Genomic DNA, 25,581 nt, shown 5'->3' with positions numbered 1-25,581 from the left:
CCACGTTTATATCAATCGTTCATTGGTTATTATTTTTTTTTATATATATTTGAATAGTTCTATAATTTCAAACAGTCCATATAAAAACCCGGTGCTCTAAAGTTTTCCAGATTCATTTTTATATATCTTTTTAAATATTTCATGTGTAATATCAATTATTTCCATAAACTCACACTGACGACTGTCCTATTTTTTTAGAAACTATTTTCCTCGAAATTAGGATTTGAATTTCAAAAATAAGAAAATATTATACGAAATCTAGTTTGGATTATTTTTTTAACGTTTTAATAACCAAAAAAAACCGAAAAAAGGAACTCTTTGAAAAAACAACAATTATAAATGCTACTAAAATCATTATGTTCACTTTACATCTAATACTGAATTAACAGAATGGAGCCCATAATAAATGGACATCAAACCCGCTAATAGTACTACCCATAGCAATTGGAAATACAACTAACGGGTAACATTATTTATGGGTAACGGATAACACTATTGAAGGGCAACAATATTGACGGTTAACAGGATTGACGGAAAACACTATTAATGAGGGCTAAAAGTATTGACGGGTAACTCTATTGAAGCGTAACAGTATTGACGGGCAACACTATTAGCGGGTAACACTATTTAGGGGTAAAAGTATTGACGGGTAACTCTATTGAAGCGTAACAGTTTTGACGGGCAACACTATTAGCGGGTAACACTACTGAGGGGTAACAGTATTTACGGGTAACACTATTAAAGTGTAACAGTATTGATGGGTAATATTATTGACGGATAACAGCACTGACGGCTAACATTATTGACGGGTAACACTATTGACGGGTTACACTATTACTGAGTAGACAGAGTATTATTTAAAAACATTAATTTTATTAAAAATACTTCATTCTAGGCAAAAAGTAATTAGAATATAATTAGAATAAATTCCCGCGTTTATATATTTTTCTACATAACAAGACACGGTTCACATGAAACAATGTTTAACATTTTTATTTTCCTTATATTGTATTGTTTTTTAAATTTTGGTTTATTGAAATTCTAAATTAAAAAAAAATCCTGCGTTCACTTTTTATTTTAGATTGCGACTACTGTGCTTTAAGTTGCACCCATAAGCTTCTCACCACTGCGCACTTAGAAATTCACCAAAAGCATTCGCTGCACTTCGAACTTCGAATTTTTCTCTCTTTATTCGTGCGGTTCTCTTTGGTTTTCAGTTGGTTTCCACATGTTTCTTCAATGTTTTCGTTTAATGTGCTTTGTCTATGCGGCAACGCGTTTGTGTGCTGCGAAACCACCCCGTAAACGTATTTTGAATTTCGGGCGGTGCGGTCGCAAGACAGAATGTTGACGGATAAACGCAAGAAACGAGTTTCAATTAAATTTTAATCAAATTTACTACTAAAAATAATTAAAAAAATTAATTGAATTCAATGTGAATAAATGAGAAAAAAATTATAATTACAACGTTGTCTCGAAGTTTTAGATACGGAAATCTATTGATGTTTGTGTGTTGGATTGTTATGTGTTTGTTGTTGTTTTATAGTGTTTAAGACTTTAAATATATTTAAGTGTCCTTCTGTGCGGTTCCTTCCAGTAGACACAGTCTAATCCCTCGTAAATGGTTTAGTTTGGAAAGACGTGGAACTGCTTTAACATTTTTGTGCTCTTAACATTTTTTTTCTGTTTATTTTATTTTTGGTAATTTTGTGATGCATAGTTTTCGGCTGCGGTGCTGTGATATGATTTCGTGGGCCAAAAATCGGTTTGCTAAAAGGTTTCAAGTTCCTGTGCGATTGTTTCAATATCAAAAATTTAAATAGTTTATTCACTGACTTTTTGTTTTCCTATTACTGTAAGAACACTGTTAATATCACAAAGATATTCATTTTAAAAATAAATAAACCGTGTTTAAGCGTTTACCACTAAGTGGCCATTTGTGTGATTAATAGTTAAAAAACAGACTGCATTCTATGCTTCGGAATCTATAATAAAAATAATAATAATAATGTAAATGCCATAACCTGAACGGCAATCTTAATCGATTATTGCTAAAGAATGTTATAAAGGTAATTTAATATCGAAAGAAAAAATATATTTAAATTTATTATTATTGGCTTGTTATTAAATTTGATTTATACAAAGATTGTTAATCTTATTCTGGAGAATGGATGTGTCTATTTTTAAACTTATTGAAATATTCTTGACTTAAGAAGTCAAAAGTTAACAAGGATTATTCCCTAACTTTAACATAATATGACCTAGAACTGGAACAAAAACGTCTATAAATTTTATTGTTAGACCTTTTTCCTAATTATTTAAACTTGTTGCGAAGCTTTCTGATAATTCCATGAAATGCTTCGCATTTGCAACGATAACCAAACTAAAGTTCAAGATTAATTTATTCCCTTCGATTTAAGGTTTTTTCTTCATTTTTAATTACTTATTCAATTTAATTAGATTTTTACACATTTTTAATTTATTTCTTACAATTTAAACTTTTCTTGCTTTTTTAATTTATTCTTCACGACCTAAGCGTTGTTACTGGTGAATATAAAATCTATTAAATATGAACTACATAACAATATTTATTATATTTAGTGACTCTAATATTTGAATAAAACTACTTCTCTAACAATTTGCAAGAATTTCCTAAGTATACTCCCAACAATAAAAGTATAAATCCTTTTTCCATAACAGGGAGCAGCAGCAATAAGGCAGGGTTTAGATCTGAAAACTAAATCAAAGCGCAATATTAAACGTAAACTCTAAATAGACTGAGATCATACATTACCTATATATCTTACAGAGAGATTTGAACAGATCTCCATTGATATCCTATCACTAAAATGTTCTAAATATAATTAATAAAAATAAAATAAAATTTTACTGGGCTTAAGTATACTTTTGTTAAAATTTTTATTTAAGTTTAAAAAAACTTATTTTAATGCAAATATAAATATTTTGGACTACTTCGTAGACCACATTTTAAAAAGAAGTTACATTTATAATATGATGTATATTATTTATGGGCTCATACATATAATATTACTGACAAATTTTAACCACATAACTCGTATATTTATATATTTATAAATATTTACTAAATGGGGAATACGATATACCACGACTTAAGTAGCCTATTGTGCTAACCCGTTCTTTTATCTGATTGAATATTTCTAATAACCACTGACGATGTGGATATTTTGATTTGAAAATATCGGAACTGCTGTTCAATTTTTATAGTTGTCTATTAAATTCCCATTTTACAAAAATATAACAGGTGGTTTGATACCAGTTATGGTTTTTTTATTTTTATGCAACTTTTCTTAGTTAATTGTGTCATGAAGCTCTATAACTCAATATTCTTTCGAATATATTTTTTAAATTTTAATATCATGTGATACCTAATAGCCTTTGTTTTATTAAACCAGTCTTATTTATTTTTTTTTTCGTTATCATCTTATGCACTATAACCGGTGTCTGAGCTTGATCTTATTTAACAAGTCCATCCGTCAATCCCATTTATATACTGATGCCATCAGCATCCTAAACTTCTGATCTATACCATGTTTTCAGCGCAGATATGGTCTACCGTACTGCCACTAATCATTAATTGTGCATAACATAATCTGGCTTGCTGCTACTTACCACAAAACTTGCGAGAGTTGGCCTGTTTTGTTGCCACTTACCATAAAACCTGCCAGATGTGGTCTGCCTCGCTGCTACTTACTATAACCTCTGCTACATGTGCTCTGCCTTATTACCATTTACCATAGTCTCCCAGATGTGATATGTATCTTGCTGCTACTTACCATAAACTCCACGGAATGTGCTCTGCCTTACTGCCAATTACCATAAAGTCTCCCAGATGTGATATGTATCTTGCTGCTACTTACCATAAACTCCAATAGATGTGCTCTGCCTTGCTACTACTTATCATAAAGCCTGTAAGACGTGAACTGCTTCACTGCTACTTACCATAAACTTCGCCACATAGACTCTGCGTTACTGACATTTACCATAAAGTCTCCTAGATGTGATCTATCTTACTGCTACTTACATTTTTTTTTTTTTTTTTTTTTTTTGCAGTACGTGGAAAGCATCGAAAGCCACAGTGTGAGACTTGAACCCACTGAAACCACCTCTTAGGAATGAATGGAGAAGATTCCCACAGCAATGTGGAAACTTCATTCCAGTAATCAGGGGAGAGAGAAAGTAGATAGACTTAATACCTAGTGAACTAGGTTTATCTAAGCCAGAAAGCAAGGGCATGAATTAAGGAGAAAGGGTAGTGAATAAGGGGATGGGGTTACGGCTAAAAAGCGGGGAAGAGATCAGAGATAAACCTTGTGACCAGGGTCACAAATGCCGCGGTTATAAAGGGGAATGGCGAGAGGATTATGATCCACCTCGTCAAAATAATGGAAAAGGTATTCAGGAGGTTTAAAACGAGAAGCTAAAACAAGGTCTACTGGGAGAGTGTTAGGACTACTTACCTTACTAACTTACTTACCGTTACTTACTTATAAACTCCGTCAGATGTGTTCAGCCTGACTGCTACTTACCATAAAGTCTACCAGTCTTCGTCTGTCTTTCTGCTATTTATTGTCTGTCTGTAACAATAGGTTTTTAAGCAAGCTCTTCTTCACTCATTCATTCATTTACTTAATTCATTCTACTGAATTTAATATTTATAGCTATAGTTGTAGCGTCTTGGAAATCATGCATTCTTACATATGGAACCAACAATTCTTTGTAGGACATTTTTCTGGAATGCTATTAACAAGTCAAAGTTCTTTTTGCAGAGTACCCAAGTTTTATATCTATACTTTTTTTGATCAATTTATATGCTTCCCATCAGAGTTGAAGTACCCATAGTACTCGATGAGCTTTTTAAAAGCTAATGTTGGTTTTTCATGATAAGATGTTATCTATGACTGTTGAATAGTTTTGATAAAAGTACTATAATACCTTTCAAAACCAGATGATTTCTAAGGGCTATTTATAGTGAAAAAACTACAGAAGACTATCAAACTATCAATAATTCAGTATAGTTTTGTGTATTATTATTTTACATATCAAAAAAATAGCAAAATATTTTTTTTGATTATTTATCTAATCCTTTTTTATTGATTTCGTCCTAAAACAATTAGACAATTAATTTCCATAATTCCATTGATTCCCAACAATGCAAGCTACATCCACATATGTGTCACTATTTCATAAGTGAAATTTATTTTTGTGACATTTATTGTACGATTTTCATTAAAATGGGATTGATTTCCTTTGTGGGGGAAGTAGGAAATGTGCACAGTATGCCCGAATCATCGAACCGATATTGCACAAAGTGATGTGTCCCATTGTGAGTCTGCTGAATATGTTCGATATGGGATTCCACACAAGGTGGTCGTTTGGCTTTTAAAATATTAAATACATGAATTTTAATGAATTGAAATATTTATTAAATATTTGTCAATATGACAATTCCAAACAAAAGGCAGGCGTTTACGGATGAATGCGGATACGCGCGCTCGACAATACCAACTAACCCCTCCCGATGTTATTGGACTAAAAGCACTCACAAACGCCAGCGGCAGGTGAAAAATATTTTATTTATTTAGCAGTTTGGAAATTTGGAAATTTGATCTGCACGGAAGATGTGTGGGACCATTTCGGTTTGGAAATTTTCTTCCATTTAAAACTATTTGAACTTGTTTAAATATGCTCTCCCTTTGGTTTGCGTTAGTTTTGAAATCAAACTATAATGATTAAAATGTGTCTACTATATATAAGCATGTATATACTTTATAGCTATATATTTGCGCTGACTATAATCGATGGTTGGATGCTTTGACACTGCCACAAAAGCTGCTAAAACTTCTGTTATTTTGGCAGCGCTTGACTTTTCCATTTCGTATGAATGATTTATGCAGATATTTGTAAGGCACAAGGATGTTCTATTGAGCCTTCAACTTTACGGTAGAAAAGCAACAGTCTGAAATGAATAAAATATTATATTTATAACCTTTGACTTCTATGCCGCTCTTCGATACGAACGCAGCCGTGCAAATGTATACACAGTGCGATAAATATATATTTTATCAAATTCACGTATGCACACTTATTCAAACCACTAAGGTCCTTTTTTTCCATATATTTGCCTCAATAAATGTGCCAAAAAATTGTCGGAACACATTGTATTATGCGAGAAGGCAGCAGCAATAAATCTAACCATGTCCCCGGTGACATGCAGAGAGCATAGCACAACAAAAAAAAAAAGACGAAAACTCATTCAAGAAGAAATAACATAGATATATGTAGGAAATTGTAAGGATATCAAGGAAGTGACTGCAAGGAAGCAGTCGCAAGGAATCGCTTTATTACCGAACTTACTGAAATATTAAATTCTCTAAAATTGAAATTAATAATGAAAATTAAAATCTGTTAATAGAATTATTACTTGAACGTAATGAATTTATTATAATGTTTGCGATATAATATAACACATCCTTCAAATTAAAAAAAAAAAATAAAAATATTTATTAGTTTAGATTTCAACGAGGTTAGGTTAGGTAGGAGTGGCGGCCTTGTGGCCAAAGCCCACTTATGCTTAAATACTGACCCATTGTAGTACCACAGGATTAGCGTTTGTATATACACCGACTAGAGATCAACGTACGAACAAAGCGGAAAGGCACGATTCCGCCATCAAACAAAAATAAACCAACCTGATAATTCTATAAACTTGACTAAGTAGAATAAGTAGCCCCAAAGATTTTGGATCTTCACCTAGTTTGAAATGAGCATTGACATATAAGGGGAAACACAATTTCTTCCCCATCCACTGTGTCACCTCGACAAAAGTCATTATAAGGTACATCCCGTCGCATACGCAGACAAAAATTATGTTTATTCAATGATTAATTTTCCGTTCAGATTTTAGTTTGAGTAAATAAGTTTGGATTAAACATAACTCGTGAACATCTTTATTATGGATTGACAGTGCATGCACTGTGAGCTGAGAAATCTTTTGTGCAGCCTTTTGCCCAAATAGTCTAATTCCAAACTTTTGAAAAATTTTGTCACAACTGTGGGCCGTATTTTAGCTAGGTGTTTAGAACTGATAACATCACTGCCTAGATAGTTAGTCTGCTGTTTCCTGTTACCCTTGACAGAGTCGGCAGGAATCATTGTCTGCTAGACCAATCTTTTTCAGATGGTATCACAGTCTACAGTGGCCTGTTAGCAGTTCCGTGTTGAGTTTGATATCTGTTCAACTTAAGTTCAGAACAGTTTCAGCCTTTATATATTCAAGAATTATAAGTTGTTTTGACTGCCGCATACCCTTTTAGGCTTTCCAGAAGTCAGGTTTTGTTTTTGCCTTTCGCTTACTAGCCTAGTTTAGAAGCTGTTGTTAACACCGCAGAAGAGTTCCGAGCCTAAGAAAGATGTTTCTGCTCCCTTTTTAAAGTGCGTAAAAATAATTTGTTTCCTGAAAATTATGTTTACCGCCAACATAATTTTTTCTGCGTGCATAGTATGTTCTCCTATTACGCAGTGACCCGTCAGCACCGAAACTGTAGTACTGAACAGGTAGGCCTTAATTGAAGCTGTTGTCTGGTGAGTCTTTTGCCTCGATTAGACCAAAACAGTCTCGACATCTGACAAGAGGTAAAATCAAGAGGTTCAAATGTTTAGAACATTATTATGAAATAAATAATTTATAGAAATATTAAGTTGGTCAGTCAGCATTTTATGGGTGATTTACAGGGTACATAATAAAATTTAAGAGTGTCTTCCTAATAGATCATTTTCTTAAAGAAAACATTTGCATTTCTATTCATATATCAACATCTAAATCGTCAACTTTCAAAGGATTAAATCAAACCTGATTTTGCTATCAAAGCCATAACGGCCGAGTAAGCTATGCCACGTGATTACTAACTCGATGTCTGTCATAGACTGCAGTTTTGAATAGTAGTCTATAGAGCAATACTCAAATAAAAGGGAATATAAAAAAAAATAACAGTATCAGAAAATAAGATTTTAGTACAATTAACAAAAATTATTTTCAAATATCTTTAAATATTCCTTTTATTGCAGGGTTCATGTAATACCGAAATAAAGTTTTCTATTTTTGCAAATATTAATTTGCAAGAACTGTAGAGTCCAATAAATTCGTATTGTCTGAAAATCAGAAATAAATGAAAATCATTCCTAAACTTGGTCCAAAAAAAATTTAAAAGCTTTTAGTAGACAAAAATAAAACATGAAACACAGGACGAAGGAGTAAAGACGACTACACAAGGATTGTATAAAAACCAAAAATAGAAAACAAAACAAGGATAGACGAGGAAAAATAAATTATGGTACAGCAACAGGCAGTTTTTCAGACCAAAATAACATATTACGTGCGAATGTCAACAAGGATAACAGCTTCACTTGTTGACAAAAGGAAGAACAAAGCCATAATTGACATGAAAACCGCAAACTCTTAAAAAATTGTTAAAAAAGTTCTAACTTAAATGTTTAATTTTGTTCATAACTTTTCTTGCGTTTATATTGCTTTAGATAGTTAAATACTCTGCTAAACGCCGGAAGTTAATTTACAAGTTGGATACACAACAATCATACATAAAAATTTAGATTTATTCATAAATATATATATATATATTTATATATATATATATATATATATATATATATATATATATATATATATATATATATATATATATATACGTATATATACTAAACTGACTATATCATAATTTCATCTATATAATTAATATGTACATATATAAACGACAAATCATTTGGATAGCACAATAATCATTGAGATAGATAATCAGGTTACCACACTTTTAAGAGTTTATTTAGACAAAATGAAACTGTAAGGATAGAAAATTATTGAAAGATAAAAAAAATCCGCCATAACGGAAGACAGTTTTAATCGAAAATTTACCAAAAAAACCAGTCACATTTCTAAGCTTAACAAGAAATAGTGCTAACCACCTAACGTCTGTTCTTATAGATCATTGTTTGTCCCGTATGCTCACGACTAGATAAAGTAACCCCACTTAAGCTTATTGTAGAAACAGCCAAAATGATAGCATGAAAGAAACGATTACACACTTACTAAGACACTGTCCGGCTCGCTTTAGAAAAAGGGTTACGTACCCTCAGAGAATTCTATATTAAGAAGTTGGCATAGTTTAATATAGTTGACTTAGTAAGACAGTTAAAAATTTTAATGAAAACAAAGTGCTTTATTAAATTTAGTTGAACTAATAAATTTAATCCTACAATGGTATCGCAATAGTTCGTAACAGACAAAATGACTAACCTTCTTAGAGACCTTAACGTCAAAGAGTTAGCAGAGCTTGATTGAGTCTATTTAATAAGACAGTTGATATTTGTAGTGAAAGCCAAGTGATGTGGTTAAATCGATTAATTAAGTCCAAATCTCACAATGTTATCACAACGGTTCGCTTCAAACAAAAAATTAATTTCCCTAGTCCTTTTTCCCCACTTAAAATGGATTAGTTGTAACCGCAGATAATTAATGAATGAATATAAATGAAATCGAAGTAATAGAAAACTTACACAAAGGAACTGCCTGACAGGACTCAGAGCACTTACATACTTAGGGTATGCTCAAATATCGATTACTTCTTGATAATGTGTTTGGGAAGAGGACATCATTTACATAATGAGACACTATCGTATTCCATGTGAATTTATGCTTTACTGAATTGTGAAGATAGACTTAGTAGACTTTACAACATAGACGTGAAGTATATATTGAGGGAGATACTCTCGATACCCGAGGGAGAAGTACAATTAGACTGAAAATATAAAATATTTTTATTGCTGAAATTTTCCCATTTATTTATCAGGTCTGAAATTCAATAACTTTTTGTTCCCGAAATTAATAATTTGGTTTAAAAGATTAAAATTCTAGATCAAATTATAACTGTCGTTAATGGAAATTTTTAATCCATTATGTGATGCTCAATTTGTCCAAAATAATGATGTTGAGAGCTCGTATATTAAAAAATTTATATCCAACTATCAGAAAACAACTATCAGAATGAAAATATTTCAAACTATCAGAAATGGGTAAATGTAAAATATAGTATGCATGGAACACACTCTTATACAATATAGAAGAAGAATGTTCCGCAAAGTATTAATGCAGCATTAGAGTGGTCAAAAATAGACTATTTGATTACGAAAAGGTTTTTCTGAAAAGTTTAAGATTACGACATCTTTAGATATAGCTGAAACGAAAAAAATATTTCAGTGATTTCGAAGGCAAGGTATAGTGGTCTAGTAATGGATGCAGTATTACGGATATTTATTATTTGAATCGGTGTATTTTTAACAATAACAATAATAATATGATGAAATTATTTTAAAATAATAATATTAGTTAAAAATAATGTACGGATGTGTTACATATAGCAAAGCCTCAAATACTACCATAAAGCAATTACAGATAGCACAAAACCTGGCTTTAAGAAGACTGTTTAAGACTCTATGGTAATTAGATTAACAGACATACATAGAGATCTTACGATTGACTCAGTGAAAAAATATATCAGAGACAGAGCTCTAAAATTATTCACTAAAGTTAATACGCTACTTAAACCCGCCCTAAAAATCCTCAAGTTCACTTCTGTACTCTCAGGAACATATACTGATTTAAGGTCCGTCATCAACTAAAATACAAATAAATGATATGATTTCTTAGCCTAGTTAAAACCTAGTGTGGGGTAGAGATATGCCCCCCAGTCATTATAGAGTAAAAGTGCGTAATAGTACTAACTCAAGAAGAAGAATCAAGAAGAAGAAAATTCAGTAAAGCCATATTGTCCTTACATCATTTATTAGCTTCGCGTTTCCTGAAGCAATCAACCCCTTCCTTAAAATTTCCAACTTTCCTTCATTATTTCCTTAAAATCCAGTAACAGAATAAGTTCTCTTCCCAATTCAATAAGCGAGTACAACTATTTGCAACTGAGACACATCAGAAAACACTATTGTATCGGTAATAAAACTCACTTTCTTGAATTTCTTTGACCTCAATTATAAATCGTTTCGAACGCTCTAAACTGTAAATTATTGCAATATTGCCATTATTCTACTATTTTTAGTTTTGCGAGTGAATAAACAACTTTTCTTGTTTATAATTATTTTGTTTTAATTTAATTCACCCTCAATCCCCCTGGTGTTCCAGAGACAGCTGCCTGCTTGTCTGCCCATTCGCCAGTTTATCGGAGCTGCCTTAGTATAATTTCAGTAGGTTAATTTTAGCAACTCCGCAAACTCTCATTTAACTCGAGTCGACTCGACTCGACTGGAATCGGCTGGGCTTTATTGGCAACTTTAACCGCTTACTGCGCTGTACGTGCCGCCATATGAAGCATAGCAAAACATAAGCTGAACATAAAATTAAGTGCACTTACCTCGACTTTCTGAGCAAGGAAATTAATGAGGCTGAGTTAGTTGGTTTCCTTTATCCTGCGATGTGAATATGCAAGCATAGCCAAGTTTCGGAATATTTACTTGTATTTCACAGAGTTTTTGTCCTGTTATAAGGTTCATTGCACTTTAATGAACTTTAATTGTTGTTTGCTATTGTAGTTCCCAAAATAATACAGAAGGAAAGAAAGAAATCCTTAAGCGGCGAAATTGTGGGTCGTTTCGATTTCGGATAGACAGTAGGGCAGCACCCCAAACCGTAAAAACCGTTGTTAATTCCACTTAATTTTCGGGTGCGTTGCATGTGAGGCTTTTAAATGTGACTTAATGAAGAGGAAAGCTGCTAAATACTGGAAAATTATTTCAACGAGAAATGTGTACTATTTTTTTTAATTTAGTCTCCCCTAGTTTAATTAAAAAATTTAACACTCATAAGAAAACTGAATAACTGAATAACTTATGTTAAAGTGTTTTACTCCAGAAAAGTTTTCCTATTAAACTTCATAGATTCAACTAAAAGTTATAACAGTAATATAATAGCACTTCTAAAGTTATGGATAATTAGAGTATTTAATATATTTGATAATCGTAAAATTGGGGATATAAGAGAACAGATGAAGCTGTTACTTTTTTCTTTTTTTCATAATATTATATCCACTGTATGGAGCATTCTTTTATATGCGGAACAAAGCATTGAAAAAATTTGTTAAACATAAGATTGGGATCATCCGAAAGTCGTTTTATAATTGTAAGTTTTTAACTTAATATTAACTTTATCATTGTACGCTCGATATACAGTCTATATCGAAATCAATGAAGGAATGAATATATTGATTTATATATATCAAATACAACTTTTATACATTGAGATTAAATATGAGTAGCCTACTCTTTAATGATGATAATACATTTTAACTTTCCCTCGGACCTAATTTCAAAACCACCAAAAAAATGTTTGATATTGAATTTATTGCACCAGAACAAAACGAACAGTTTATCTTCTCTTCCACTCCGACCGTCGGAAGTGAGTTGGCAAATGGTCAGTATCTGTTGACCCACGTCTATCGTCGGTTCCCACTTTATTTTCTATCTCCCTTTGACTTTGTTTCGGGCCAAAACTAGTGATAGTTATTATTTCATCAACTGCTGGTGTCTAACTAACTAAATCCGAATCAACATCCCCTGCCATGAGGTGAAATGAAGGCGATGACGACAAATTTCGGCATATTTGATTTTGATGTTGTTTCATATAACCACAGTCGGTCCCAATAGAGTATATTTTATTTCACAACAATTTTTGTATCTCAGTCTTGTCTTAAAAGAATCGCTAGATTATGTTAAAGGCTATATTTAAACCAGCCTACGAAAAATGAGTCAAGATGGAGATGAACGATATGGAGATTGGGATTCATTGCACTTCTAATGCGATATACGTTAAAAACTATAATATTACTTTTGATTTATTGATGAATTTTTGATCTTTTACTTTATAATTTCGATAACATTAAATAGATAAATAGATAAATTTAAATTTATTTAAATTAATTACAGTGTTACTGTTAAATAATTTATTATTTATTTATCCTTTATTATTAAGTTGTGAAGATGACGTCACAAATCATATAGATCATGTCGAAATTACAAAACAAATCAATTCAACTATATTCAATTATATATCAATCAAATAGAGTGATCTGAAATTCTTTTTGATTCCATTCAGATTAAGTTGACGAACAGACAAAGCTTGTTGAGAATATCCCAGTTGCGCTCATTACTATAACTAAACACCTATTATCACCTATAATCTTAAATATAGTACAGAACCATAATATTAAGTCGAATAAACAGAGAAATTTGTTATATTTTGTTAACAAAAAGAAGACTAGTGGTCTCTATGTATATTTAGATAAAACTAACGAGCATTAAGTATCATAAAGTCTCTCATTATCTCTATATCCCAAAGCGATACAAAAGAAATAAAATAGCTGATGAGATGGTTAAGAGAGACTCTTAAAATAATATAAATGAGGTTTGCTTCTCAATGCTAAATCCGATTGACCTATTTAGTAACATTAATCAATTCATCATTGTGATGACGTGTATCTTAAGGACTAATAGCATTTAATATGATGTCGCTAGGAAACTGTATTCCTATTCAGGTTCCTTGACCTGACTGGATTGAGAAAAGAGCTGAAACTCTTAGGTTTCAGCAAACATGCTGCTCATGTACTTACTGGAACGCTAACGAGGTACTGTGTTATTATAATGATTTTTCTTTATTAACGCAGCGAGAGTGCAGATAAAGAGTCACCAATGTCTTGGGGTCTGTACTGCACTGGCCTGATAGAGATGGAAGAAACAGCAACTTTAACTGAAAAACCAAATCGATTTAATGAGTAAAAATAGTTTTATTGCTTTTCGCAAGACTTAAAAGGCATTCCACGTATAAATTAGTAGCATAGACTACCACGATTAATATTGAAATAATTTGTAATACTTTTTTTCTATTTAAAATCAATGAAGTTATTTTAATTGAAAATAAAAGGGGAAAGTCATATGAAAACTTCTGTAGTAAAACAATCAGTTTTCCATGAGCTTTTTGAAACTGACTTGAAGGAATTGTATTTTTCTTCATAATTATTAAAATCAATAATAATAATTTTTTATGGCAAAAAAACACTTAAATAGCAAAGATAAAAGACTCTTCGTAGGAATGGTAATTGTCTCCAGCAAATATTTTGAAAATTTTGTTAATGGACTACTGTCACTTCACCTTTCTTCCGGCCTAAAATTAATGATGAAATTTATATTCTCTTACATTAAATATATTTATATATTAATTTATGCTATTAAGAAAAACATTTTTCACATATTTACACGATTTGGCTTGTCTATTTTACAACCTCTTTTATGACGTATGAATACACTGGCACAAATAATAGACATGTAAAATGCCCACATACTAGACGCTTATCAAAATTTCCATAGATAAAATTTTATGTGCATTTCCGACTCTGTTAAATATTTCAGAGCAATACACTCATGTCAAGTAACACATGTTGTGGTCATAAAATTTTAATGTCCACAGATGCGCCCCTTGAAGGCGCTACGTTATTGGCTGAAAGTGTGCGGTGCTGCTCCTTTAATGTACATTAAAGTTCTTATGAAGTTCTACGTATCGATGGCTGTATGGTTTTATATACTAACTTTTTCAGTTAAAAGTGAGATAAATTTAATGTTCTGCAATAAATAGAAGAATGTTCGAAATTAAGTCCAGCGCTAATCGCACATGCAATAAAATGACAAAAACATTCCCGACACTCTTTTAATCAGCATTTTATCGTGTTTTTAAGTATTCGAATTGGGAAGAGTTCAAATATCCACATATCCACAATATCCACAAAGTTGAGAAATAAAGAAAATTAATCAGGAATCCAAATCTAAAAACTTTAAGCAACTTACTTCCTTATGACCAAAGCAATTACTTAAAATATTTTTCGGTAAAACCAAAACAAAAAAAAAAAACAATCTCAACAAATTGTAATAAGAAAATCACTTTATATTCTTAGGCTTTGCAACTTTTATTGCGTTTTATTGCTCATTTTTTGAATCTATTTTATTTCGTTATATATTATTCATACATTTGTCTCATTCCCAATAGCTCTGGGATAAGTACGCGACGCCCACTTCAATATCCACAATACGCTAAATACGAATAATCACGTTCGAGCTTATTTTCGTTTCCTTGAACTCGAAAAGTCTTCGTACATATATAGTTTATGACTAAGATGATAGCTTACGAGGGCAGCTACTAAAATATTTACAATATTTCTTATGAATATTTTTTGCAGCAGTTATTTTTTAGAACTTATAAAGAAGATACAAGATTCAAGTGTCATTTTTCATAAAATAATTTCAAATATTTAAGTTTAACTTTTCATTTAAACTATTACATTATTAATTATAAACTGAATATAAAAGTTCTTTATTCAAAACAATATTATCAATTTTATATACATTAAAATTCTTCATAACGGACAGTTCTTTTAACCGGACAGCTTCAATAGGCGAACAAATTTCGTGGACATAGTTTTTTCTTTAATTTTTTCACACAAATATCATCCCAATAACAGGAAGCTCGAATAACAAGACGCTAACACTACATTTTAAACCATTTTGATAAAAAAAATCTCTCATAAACGGACAAAATTCAAAAAAATAGTTTTTTAAAAATCTGCAGTTTTCCATAATACAAATTTTATTTGAATTTGTGAATAAAAATGTTTAATTTTAGTCACCAGTAATTAATTAAATATAATTTATAAACTACTTCGCCCGGAAAGAGGGCTTTTCTTTCGCTCATAACCTGTCAAAACTCTCGCTCTTAAAACCAAAAATTCACAGATAGATAGCCCACTCTGTTCAGAAGCAGACGATACTTTTAATCACATTTGTGACTACTCTGCTTTGATCTGGGCAAGGAGGAGCTCACTTGGTCGAGAACTACTCTCCTCCTCTTACATTAGGAGGTCCTCAGCGGCTGACACTCTGTCTTTCATTCGGAAGGCGGAATGTCTTCTGTTCGGTTAGGGTATGTTGCAGCACAAAAGATCAACTATGGTCGCAGTACTCCGCTCCCTTGGGAGCTGGTTTATTTCTATTCCATTCTAAATCCAAAAAATGCATCGGTATTAAATTTTCGAAGAAATGACTCACAATTTTCTTTTGTGCAAACTTGGTTGAAGATATAGAGCAACTTTTAGTTATTAGTAAAACAATCCGCCCTCTAACAGCTCGATATCCTCGATCGATATCACAGAACTGCCAATGGATTGAAAATCTAATATAAAAGCATGGATGACTCGAGAAGTAGTGAATGAATGGCTGCAGCAGTTCAATAAGGAAATGAGAGTTCAGAATCGAAAAATTCATTTGTTTTTAGAAAATGCATCATGTCATTTAAGGGAATTAAACTTAACTTATATAAATATTTTTTTTTTTGTTGTCTTTACCGACCTTTAGGCTTTTAAACACGAGCACCTTAACATTATTTTATTTTTAAATTGTTTTCTTTTGTTCCATTTATTATGTTTGACAACGAATCTATCACGAAGTCTACTATTGCTCAAACTAAATATTTATGGATATTTCGACATCGTTTCGTAGTACCGACAGATATTCATATCTGAGAGACCCATTTTGTTAAAGTGATATCTACATATGCAATGTTCTATAGAAATTTAAATTTGCTACCCGTTTAGTGGAAGAAATACCATGATGGGTAGATGCATGTTTTCGTTTGTCTTTTGTCTTTACAGTCCACCCGGTGGTTTTGTAATTAAGATTCCTCTCAGTGCCACCATGGCTTTTCCATAATGTGACCCGCAATGGATTGTATGTAATAACGTACTTTTATTTGAAATTTTAGTTTTAATAACCGATTTCAAAAACTCCTAAATTCTTATAATTAATGGATTTTTTTCATTCATGCTTCAAACGCTAATGAAGCAAGAACAACCAAAAATTTTATTAATTTATTGAAATTTGGCTCACCATATCACGCTGTTTCGAGTATTGCTAAGTACTCATCATCAGTGATCTTATAAAATATTTGAATATTTATTTAATTACTTTATAGTCCGTATATAATTTGTTGGACTACAAGTATCAGGCTTACAGGCCAACTCATGCCTGTCAAATTAGAAATGATGACTAATCGTATTACGCCACAACTAGCGAAAGCTGCACACATTCAATTCAAGCTCCAAGTTTATGTGTTTATATTATATTTTTTAGAACCAATGATAATACAATACTACTAGATGTAGTAATGCTACTATATATATATAGTAATGCCACTATATCTAGTTGCTACTAGTGTACACCTTAATTTTAGTAATAGTTTAAGTTCAATATGCAATTTACCAGAATTTAGGCAAAAAAAAACAAAAAACTTGGGTTGCCGCACGAGTATTTTATGCTCTACTAGGAGCATTTTCTAATGACGTCATATTGGCAAATTCGTAATGTCAATATCAAAACAAAACATAACGACTTACTTGCTTCCAGTTCCAATGTCTGTCTGCACCGCAAACATTCTCCTCCAGTGAAGTGAAAAAATGTGCTATTTTATTTTTGGCATTTCCTTTCGGTAAATTTATACCCAAAATATTACTTCCATTGTTCGCCACCCCTGATATTGAATTAAGTACAATATTTTACGTAAATTTCATTTGCCATTGTTGCGCTCTAATTTATTGGCCGACGTCATATTGTGTGTGTGACACATGTTGGCTCATTGCAAGGATATGCCATGGAATTGAAGATACAGTACAGCAGATACACAAATAGACAGACTGACAGACAGACAGACAGACACTTAAGTAGGCAGACAGACATACGCTATGATATTGATATGAAAGATATGTTTCCATAAACAAACGGAAATAGTAAAAATTTACAAATGGTGAGAATTAAAGAGGATATGAACATTTTTAGCAACAGGATATTTGAGGGCAATTGCTGCATTAAAATATTAAGAATATGACTTCAAAGTGTTCTTACATTTCCACTGCGTAAGTATAAGTCTATAAGTTGTATATCTTAAATTAAAATAATTCTCTGACTTTTTGTAGTTCAGTTGCTTTTTACATACATATGAACATACATCGCTGGAATAAATTCTTTGCGGCACTTATCGCGTATTTTGTGAGGCAACAAAATTCATTCATTAAAACTTTTTAGCGGCAGAAGTTAACAATGCTCACCACAAAGATAAACACCGACATAGAAGCTGAAAAGCGTTTGGAAGAAAAAAACCCTACAGGGACTTTACGAAACTGTCCAAATGTGCCGTGACTATGTTCGGTTTCAACACACATCATGTCATTGAAATTGTGTTACTGTTTTCGATATCCTGCCGTTCGTACAATGTCTAAGTAAAGAGGCCGCAATGAAAAGTGATAAAAAGTGCTTAAGTGTAGCACATAATTAAATGCGCTACATGCAATGTCCATTTATGTTACCTCGTCCATTTATAATAAATTTAAAACTTAGCCAAGCATATCGATCAACACCTTATTAGCAGGTATAGATGATGGTCTCCTGTTTGATGTACGTGTTTACGAGTATAGTATGTTTATGTTGCAACCCTTTTTAAAGAGAACTCTATATATCTCCCCTTATATGGTTTTAGCAAAAGTATATGAAAGCTACAAATTATGCATAACAAGTATCTGAGAAATAGGGAAAGATTTACAGGATAAACACTAATATTGTCAATGGTAATATCTCCTGCAATACGTCTCTGCCAACTCTCTAAAAAAGGACATCAAAACACCTGCAGTGTTTATCTCCAGACTTGGCCAGAACTAGGCTTGTGTTTCTGGAGGCCCCCTTCTTCAACACACTCAGTCATATCTCTAGCATTAGCACTGGCTAAATTTCTGCCTTTATAAATACCTCTCACTGGTTTTTAGCTTGATCTTCTCTTAACTACCTATTATTACGAGGATTTGTGGATTCAAAATGGCTTTCTTAGCTAATTGAGAAGTATTTAGTTCTCCCTCCACCTCCACCTCAACTAACTAACTAACTATTGTCAATGGTTTCAGCACAGTTGAAATAAAGTATGTGCAGAATACATACATTTGTAAAATGATTATCTGTCATTAAGACTCAACATCACTGTGCTCTTAACACACGTATCATAATCATATAACAATGAATGCTCTAACAATGCAACGGTATTCCTTTGGACCGCGGAATTCTATAGAATAACACCGCTACCCATTTGCAAGTATACGTTTGAATATAGTTTCCTTATAGAGAGGTAGCTACGTAGCTGCACTATAGAATACCGCCGCTACCAATTGAAGCTATACGTTTGAATATAATTTCATCATAGGGAGGCAGTTACACTATGACATACACTATGACCCGTTTAATAGCTCTGCTTTTCTTCAAGGCACACCACCCAATTGTAAAATGTAACTCCACATCGAATTAAAGTAATGTATAAACTCCTTTTACCCGTTTAACTTTGGAGTTTAACCACAGCCACCAGGCTATACGTGGGGATACAGTTTTTTCGTTGAAAGGGCGCTAAGGCCATTTAACACCTCCGCTCTTCGCATAATTTTGGGTTTAAACCACAATCACGACAAAGCACAGGTCAAAGAACAGAAGCTGTAGACCCTGACACTTACGGTACCAGATTTATACCTTCGGTCAAGTGTCACAAGTGAAACTCACTGACTACCATTTATATTCCAAACAGTATCTAATTGTGTCTTTAGGATTTTTGGCGCCTCTTACGACAGGCGTGCCTTACCTTGGAAGTGACACTTTTCCTGAGGAAGTTAAACTGCATACAATCATATAATGCAATATCTTGTATTTGTTATTTTTATTGGATGCAGTTTTAAAAAATAAAAGTGGATGTTTGTAAATCATGAATGAGTCCATAATGCGCTTTATACTCTCAGCGTCTGTAATAATGATAAACATTATAATAATTTTAAACTTAATTTGTTTTATTATTAAGGAGATTTGAGATTATTAACTTTTTGAAGCTGATATTAGAATTCTAAACTCACTCTATTTAGATGTCTAGTAGTTTTCTGTTTTTCTAGCTTCATTTATTTGAATATCTGCTTAGGAAATCAGAAGAAACTGTTTATTTGAAGGGCGAGGATTTCGATAATTATGAATTTTATTTTATTTAAAATGCTTATGCCACACATTTTTGCGGTTCTTTACCTTTTTAAATATATTTATCTTAAAGTTTTGATTCTTTTAAAAATTTATATAAAAACACAATTAAAAATTTCTATTGGATCAAAGAAAAAAAACACTTTTATTCCCTTGAAGCCATAATTACCTGTTGCTTGTACACCTGCACAACTCCTTCGTTTGTTTAAAAATTATAAAAGAATCTTATTAGCCTTCAGTAATGTAGCACATAATTTGCTTTGAACTCTGCAATATATTAATTAAAAATCTTTTTTGTATTCACATGCCTCAGGATTGCACAAACTAAAGTTCTGATAATGATTACACGTTATATTATTTCGTGAGTGTGATATACTAGAACTGTGTTAAGGTAACCTCAGTTAGTATATGGCTTAGTTTGTATCTTACTTTCAGAGAAATACGCATTTGTAATAAACCACAGTACCAAAAGTGTAGGTCTTTTAGACATTCATTGTCTCATTAACACTACTCACATATGCACTGGATGATGGTATATTATAGTTGATATAAGGATGTTACATGACATATAGTACTTCTATTAAATATAACACAAAACTGAAATAGAAATCAGAACGTAACTGTTCTAATATTAAATTGTTACTATTATTAATATTATTATTATTATATCGTATTATAACGTATTATAGTCATAACACACCGAGTGTAGGGTTGTAATGAAAATGTAGGCAAATAAGTCAAAGCCAAAGGAAAAAATTAAATAACAAAGCATGACCTGCACAGGATATGCAGCCGAAGTGCTCCATTCTGTGTCATGTTGCATTCTGTTTGATTATAATTTTTACCTTATGTTTTGCAGTTCTGTTAACATGCCTCACGGCTAGAAAGAGGTTACTTCATTCTCCACAAAGAATTCTTTAGAGACGAGAGTAGAAAAGGCATATCGCTAACGTCTTTTTATGTTGCAAAATGCTACATTCATTATGTGTTGCCCTATTTTTGCAGTGTTGGTGTTCGATAAATTACACACAAGAAAAAAATATTTATAATACACATAACCCATCAAGGAGAGAGAAATTAAGTTAAGTTGAATTCATTAAAAAAGGCAAATGAAATATTTGAAAAATATTTCTATACTTTAAGCCTGAAATAATATTTATGCAAGTTACTGTAAACATAAGGATTGAGAATATACATCTATTAAAATTCTTGAAAATTCCCAGGAAGAACATAGGGCCATAACACATAAATTCTATCCAAGTCTGTCTGCCTCTTCTAGCTTCTGTTTGTCTTCTTCAGCTGTCAGAGGACATTTACTCTAAGATTCTATTTGCCTTCTCCATATCTCATACGACATTCATTTAATTTCTCTACAATTTTTCTCTACAATTTTATTAGTTTGGTTTTTATCTGCTTTCCTCATTTGTCAGACGCCATTCAACTAAATTCACTCCAGCTCTTTCTAAGAAGTTACAGCTCAGTTTTCTTTTATCTTCTCCATTTGTTGCGGAACGCAACCCGAGTGTTCTGCTAATTAGAGTTTGACTTATATTTGCCTTTTGTATATGTTGCGTGAAGACCAAGATCTTCTACTACCTTATGAATTATATGGAAGAATTTCTTTAACGATAATTTCTGCCGGCCTGTAAAGAATGTATCCTTTTTATATTTTCCGCTCTTCCTTATTTACCCAGTTACTTAAATCTAAACCATGATTCTTTGTAAGTTATATGGTTAGGCCGGAATACTTTCATGATACTAAGAAGACAATGGTTGATAAAATATCGAAGATTATATCGCATAACATTTTTTCAACCGATTTGTAACCTACACACTTTTTATAGGAAACTGCGGATTATGCCTAACATTGGCTTACTTGGATTTGGATTTACCGATATTGATAATTCCTTCGACTTAAATCTTAAGTTGATTTTTAACCATTATTTTAACCATATATGGTATGGTTGGTTCAACCATACCATATATAGGTTTTCGTATCTTCTTTAGTAGTCAAAACAATATGAAAGTTCCGAAAGAAGAGTTAGTCAATGACATTAGAACTATTTTATGACAATAAATTCTTACTTTATTTTGCAGTCAGTAAATGTTGGATTAGTCGTATATTAATCTTTTAGTTCTTCTAATATTCAGCACAATTCTTCTAATATGCAGCACGTATTCATTGCATTTTAGTTGAGATGAGCACTTTAAGCAACTTTGTGATTTAACATCTATCTATCATTATAGTCATCTATCAATATAGTGTATAATGTGACATACATGTGACGTAATTAAAGTAATTGTGTCAACTAAAGAACAAATAAGGAGTAACAAACTTTTCACTCCACAATACAATACCTCATCTCCAACAGAATCCTATCATTCTGGCTTCAAATAGGACAGTTTGTCTCCATATGAATGGAGTGTATACACAACAAACTATCACAACATTTCATGATTGAAAACGTTCAGTTATACCTCTTAGAGAATCTAAAATACGATTATATATAAAATGTTGCAGAAAAACAACCAATTTATAAAAGCTAAGAATTTTTAATAGCTTATAAAATTCAATATTGAACCTTTTTAAATATAAATGGTTTAATATAATGAAAAGTGAATCCGAAAGTAAACTTAAAAGCCAGCAATATGTGGTAACGCATTGGAGAGAGAGAGTAAAACTTTCTGTGCCATTCCGGCACATAGACACAAGTCTCTAAAAAAAAATTATATATATACATATATATATATCGTTATATCGTTGTATTGAAAGTGTTTTCATTTATGTTGTGGAGACCACTGAAATAGTTTTTTCTTGGCCTTATCTATGGTGGTTTGGTGTTACAATATGATGAAATCCCTTTCGTAGTCAAGTGATAATTCCATTACATTTGCATTTTATACAATTTTACATTTTGCATGCAAACTATAGAATTTCGTATTTTTTAATCAAAATAAGTAAAGGAAAATATTTCAATTAAATTGAAGTTCATCAGAAATTTCGCTTTGTGTTCGTTAATGGCAAATTCCATTTTACAATATAACATATCATCACATCACATAGTATCACATGTATTTGAAGTTGAAATGTTTATTGCCATTCGCTTTTCGAAACTGCATTTCTAAGGAACTTTTTATTTAATTAACCTTGAGAAATCCCTTAAAGGATGAATACTTTAAGTTGCACATGGACTGGAGTGTAGTTCGTTCAAAGTAAAATGTAATTAAGTCAATATAAATTACTTTTGGAAGAAGAATTTTGGAATTAAATATCAAATGCTCTTATAGAGAGCTTTCATTCTCTATTTCTATTCAATTATTCTATGCAAAGTTGAATAAAATTTAATTAAATTCTCATTATTGACTTATACTACATTAAACCAAATACACTTAAGTGTTTCAAGAAACCTGGATAATAAAGGCATATATATGGTATGTTATCAGAAGTACATATAGCAGTTTACTCAACCTTTCTGCTAATGCTTTGTTCGTCCAAATAATATTCTTAGTGATACTCTTTTTGGTGATAATATTTTAGATAAAATTGAGTAATAAAATTTGGTATAAAAGGCAATACTACTAACATATGCTGAAGAAATAAAAGGCCAAAATGTCAGAGAATATATCAAATCTCAAGCATAAATTGTTGGAACCATAAAGTAAGAATGGTTTGTTATATTGTTCATCATGGAAAGAAGAAAACGGAACTTCAAAGGAAAAATGTTTTGATTCAATATTTCTTCTGCATTCATCCAATTTAAAAATAATCTATGTAAAAGATTGGAATAGAGTAGTGGCGGATAAATTTAAGTTTAGAGAATAATGTTGAGAAGTAAGAAAGCTGTGGTCCACAACTGATGATCGTGCTAAGAAAGAAGAGTCTAGTAAATGTGATGAACTATTGCTTGCATATCTCATACAAGAAAACCATCAATAACTGAGTCAAATAGAGATTGGAGCTATTATATAGCTTCATCATAAATTTCATAACTTTATCATGTTACTCAAAGTTATGATAATAAAATTAATAAACAATTATAATAACTTTTACGTCATGTAGTTGAAACAATTAATTTTTACATTGTAGTTATTAATTCATATATACTATATAGTATATTCACTGACAATATAGCTGGCTCAAATACCATTATATAACCAATTGATTTTTAACGTCCGTTTTCACGAAAGAAACTAAATTCTTAGTGTAAACCATTGTTTTCCAAAGAGAGATCTTTAACAAACAGTAGTGAAATTGCAACAATAAAAGTTTGTTTCTATTATTTTTCATCAATTTTATAAAAAAACTCACTGTTTCGAGTATTGCCAAATAGCCATCAACAGTGGTTTTGGAATTATTTCTTATATTTATTTATCCGTAAAAAATTTTTTGTGACTGCAAGTACCAAGAGCTAAACGCATACCCTGTCAATTGTGAAGCTCAGTGGTTATGGATTAAATATCCGTGGTCAGTGGTCTAGTGACTTAATTTTCCGTATATAATTTTTGAAATCGAGTTGAAAATTATACCCTGGTTATTTTGAACAGTGAACCTTAGTGTTCACACACAAAGCCAACATACACTTAATTAGAATTATTAAAGTGCTGCGTTCAGTCAATTTTTATCGTTTATTGCAATTGCTTTGCTATTGCTTAGAACGCATAAAAGCATAAACAACAGCTATATACAATGATATGAATTTAATTAACTATTGCAAACTGTTTTAATTTTATCCACTATTGTTTGTAAAATAAATAAGATATCTGTTAGTTTAAATGATTTGTAGTATACCCGTAGGCATAACATAGACAGTATTAAATTTTGTGGCAAGACAAAACTAATTATTATTTTCTTATTTTTTTTTCTTTCATTATTAAAGTTTTCAGTATTATTTAAAAAAAAAATAAACTGTAAATAATACACCGTTCAGTATTTCACAGTTTAAAAGTTATAAGTACTCAAATCCATACGTCATGTTGTGTCTTCCTTCTCATTAGAAAATATTTCATAACTTTAATCACTTGTAGCGTGAAATAGACAGCCTTGTGCCATTAACCAACAAACAACGAAATACCGAAGAGAAAAATATGTGCCATTGTGCCTAATAAATCCATAAATTAGTAAAGGTATTAAATAGAGAAGTATTTACCACGAAAGAAAGAATGAGGGAAAATTTATTGATTTCAATACTGCCACTTGATGGCCGAAACACGTCGCTTTCTCTACACTCACTTTACTTTCACACTTTGTTCCATAGACACGAACTATTATTTCTTCTGTTTGGCTCGGCTATTAAGAAAAGCTGCCGTACAAAACAAAACAAGAAGCACCTTTTTCAGTTCTAAGACGATTTAGTGGAGACATGTATTGTGTGTGTAAGC

The 25,581-nt window shown here is 31.6% G+C and overlaps 1 protein-coding gene across 3 annotated transcripts in view; it reads left to right on the top strand.

Moving 5' to 3' along the window:
• The window catches only part of LOC119689150 (protein sickie), a 221,789-nt gene that overhangs the window by 59,007 nt on the left and 137,201 nt on the right, over positions 1–25,581 (top strand). The window contains exon 1 of one of the 3 annotated variants that reach the window (XM_038103912.1): positions 1,905–2,069. The exons of the other annotated variants lie outside the window; for them this stretch is intronic. The gene's annotated coding sequence lies outside the window, so the exon portion shown is untranslated. Of the gene's footprint in view, positions 1–1,904; positions 2,070–25,581 lie in introns of those variants that run through there. 3 annotated transcript variants of the gene reach the window in all.

This window comes from Teleopsis dalmanni, chromosome X, assembly GCF_002237135.1.
Source record: "Teleopsis dalmanni isolate 2A chromosome X, ASM223713v2, whole genome shotgun sequence".
Taxonomy (NCBI): Eukaryota; Metazoa; Arthropoda; class Insecta; order Diptera; family Diopsidae; genus Teleopsis; species Teleopsis dalmanni.
Note: the sequence above shows the minus strand (reverse complement) of the source record. Positions and strands in the feature narration are given on the sequence as shown.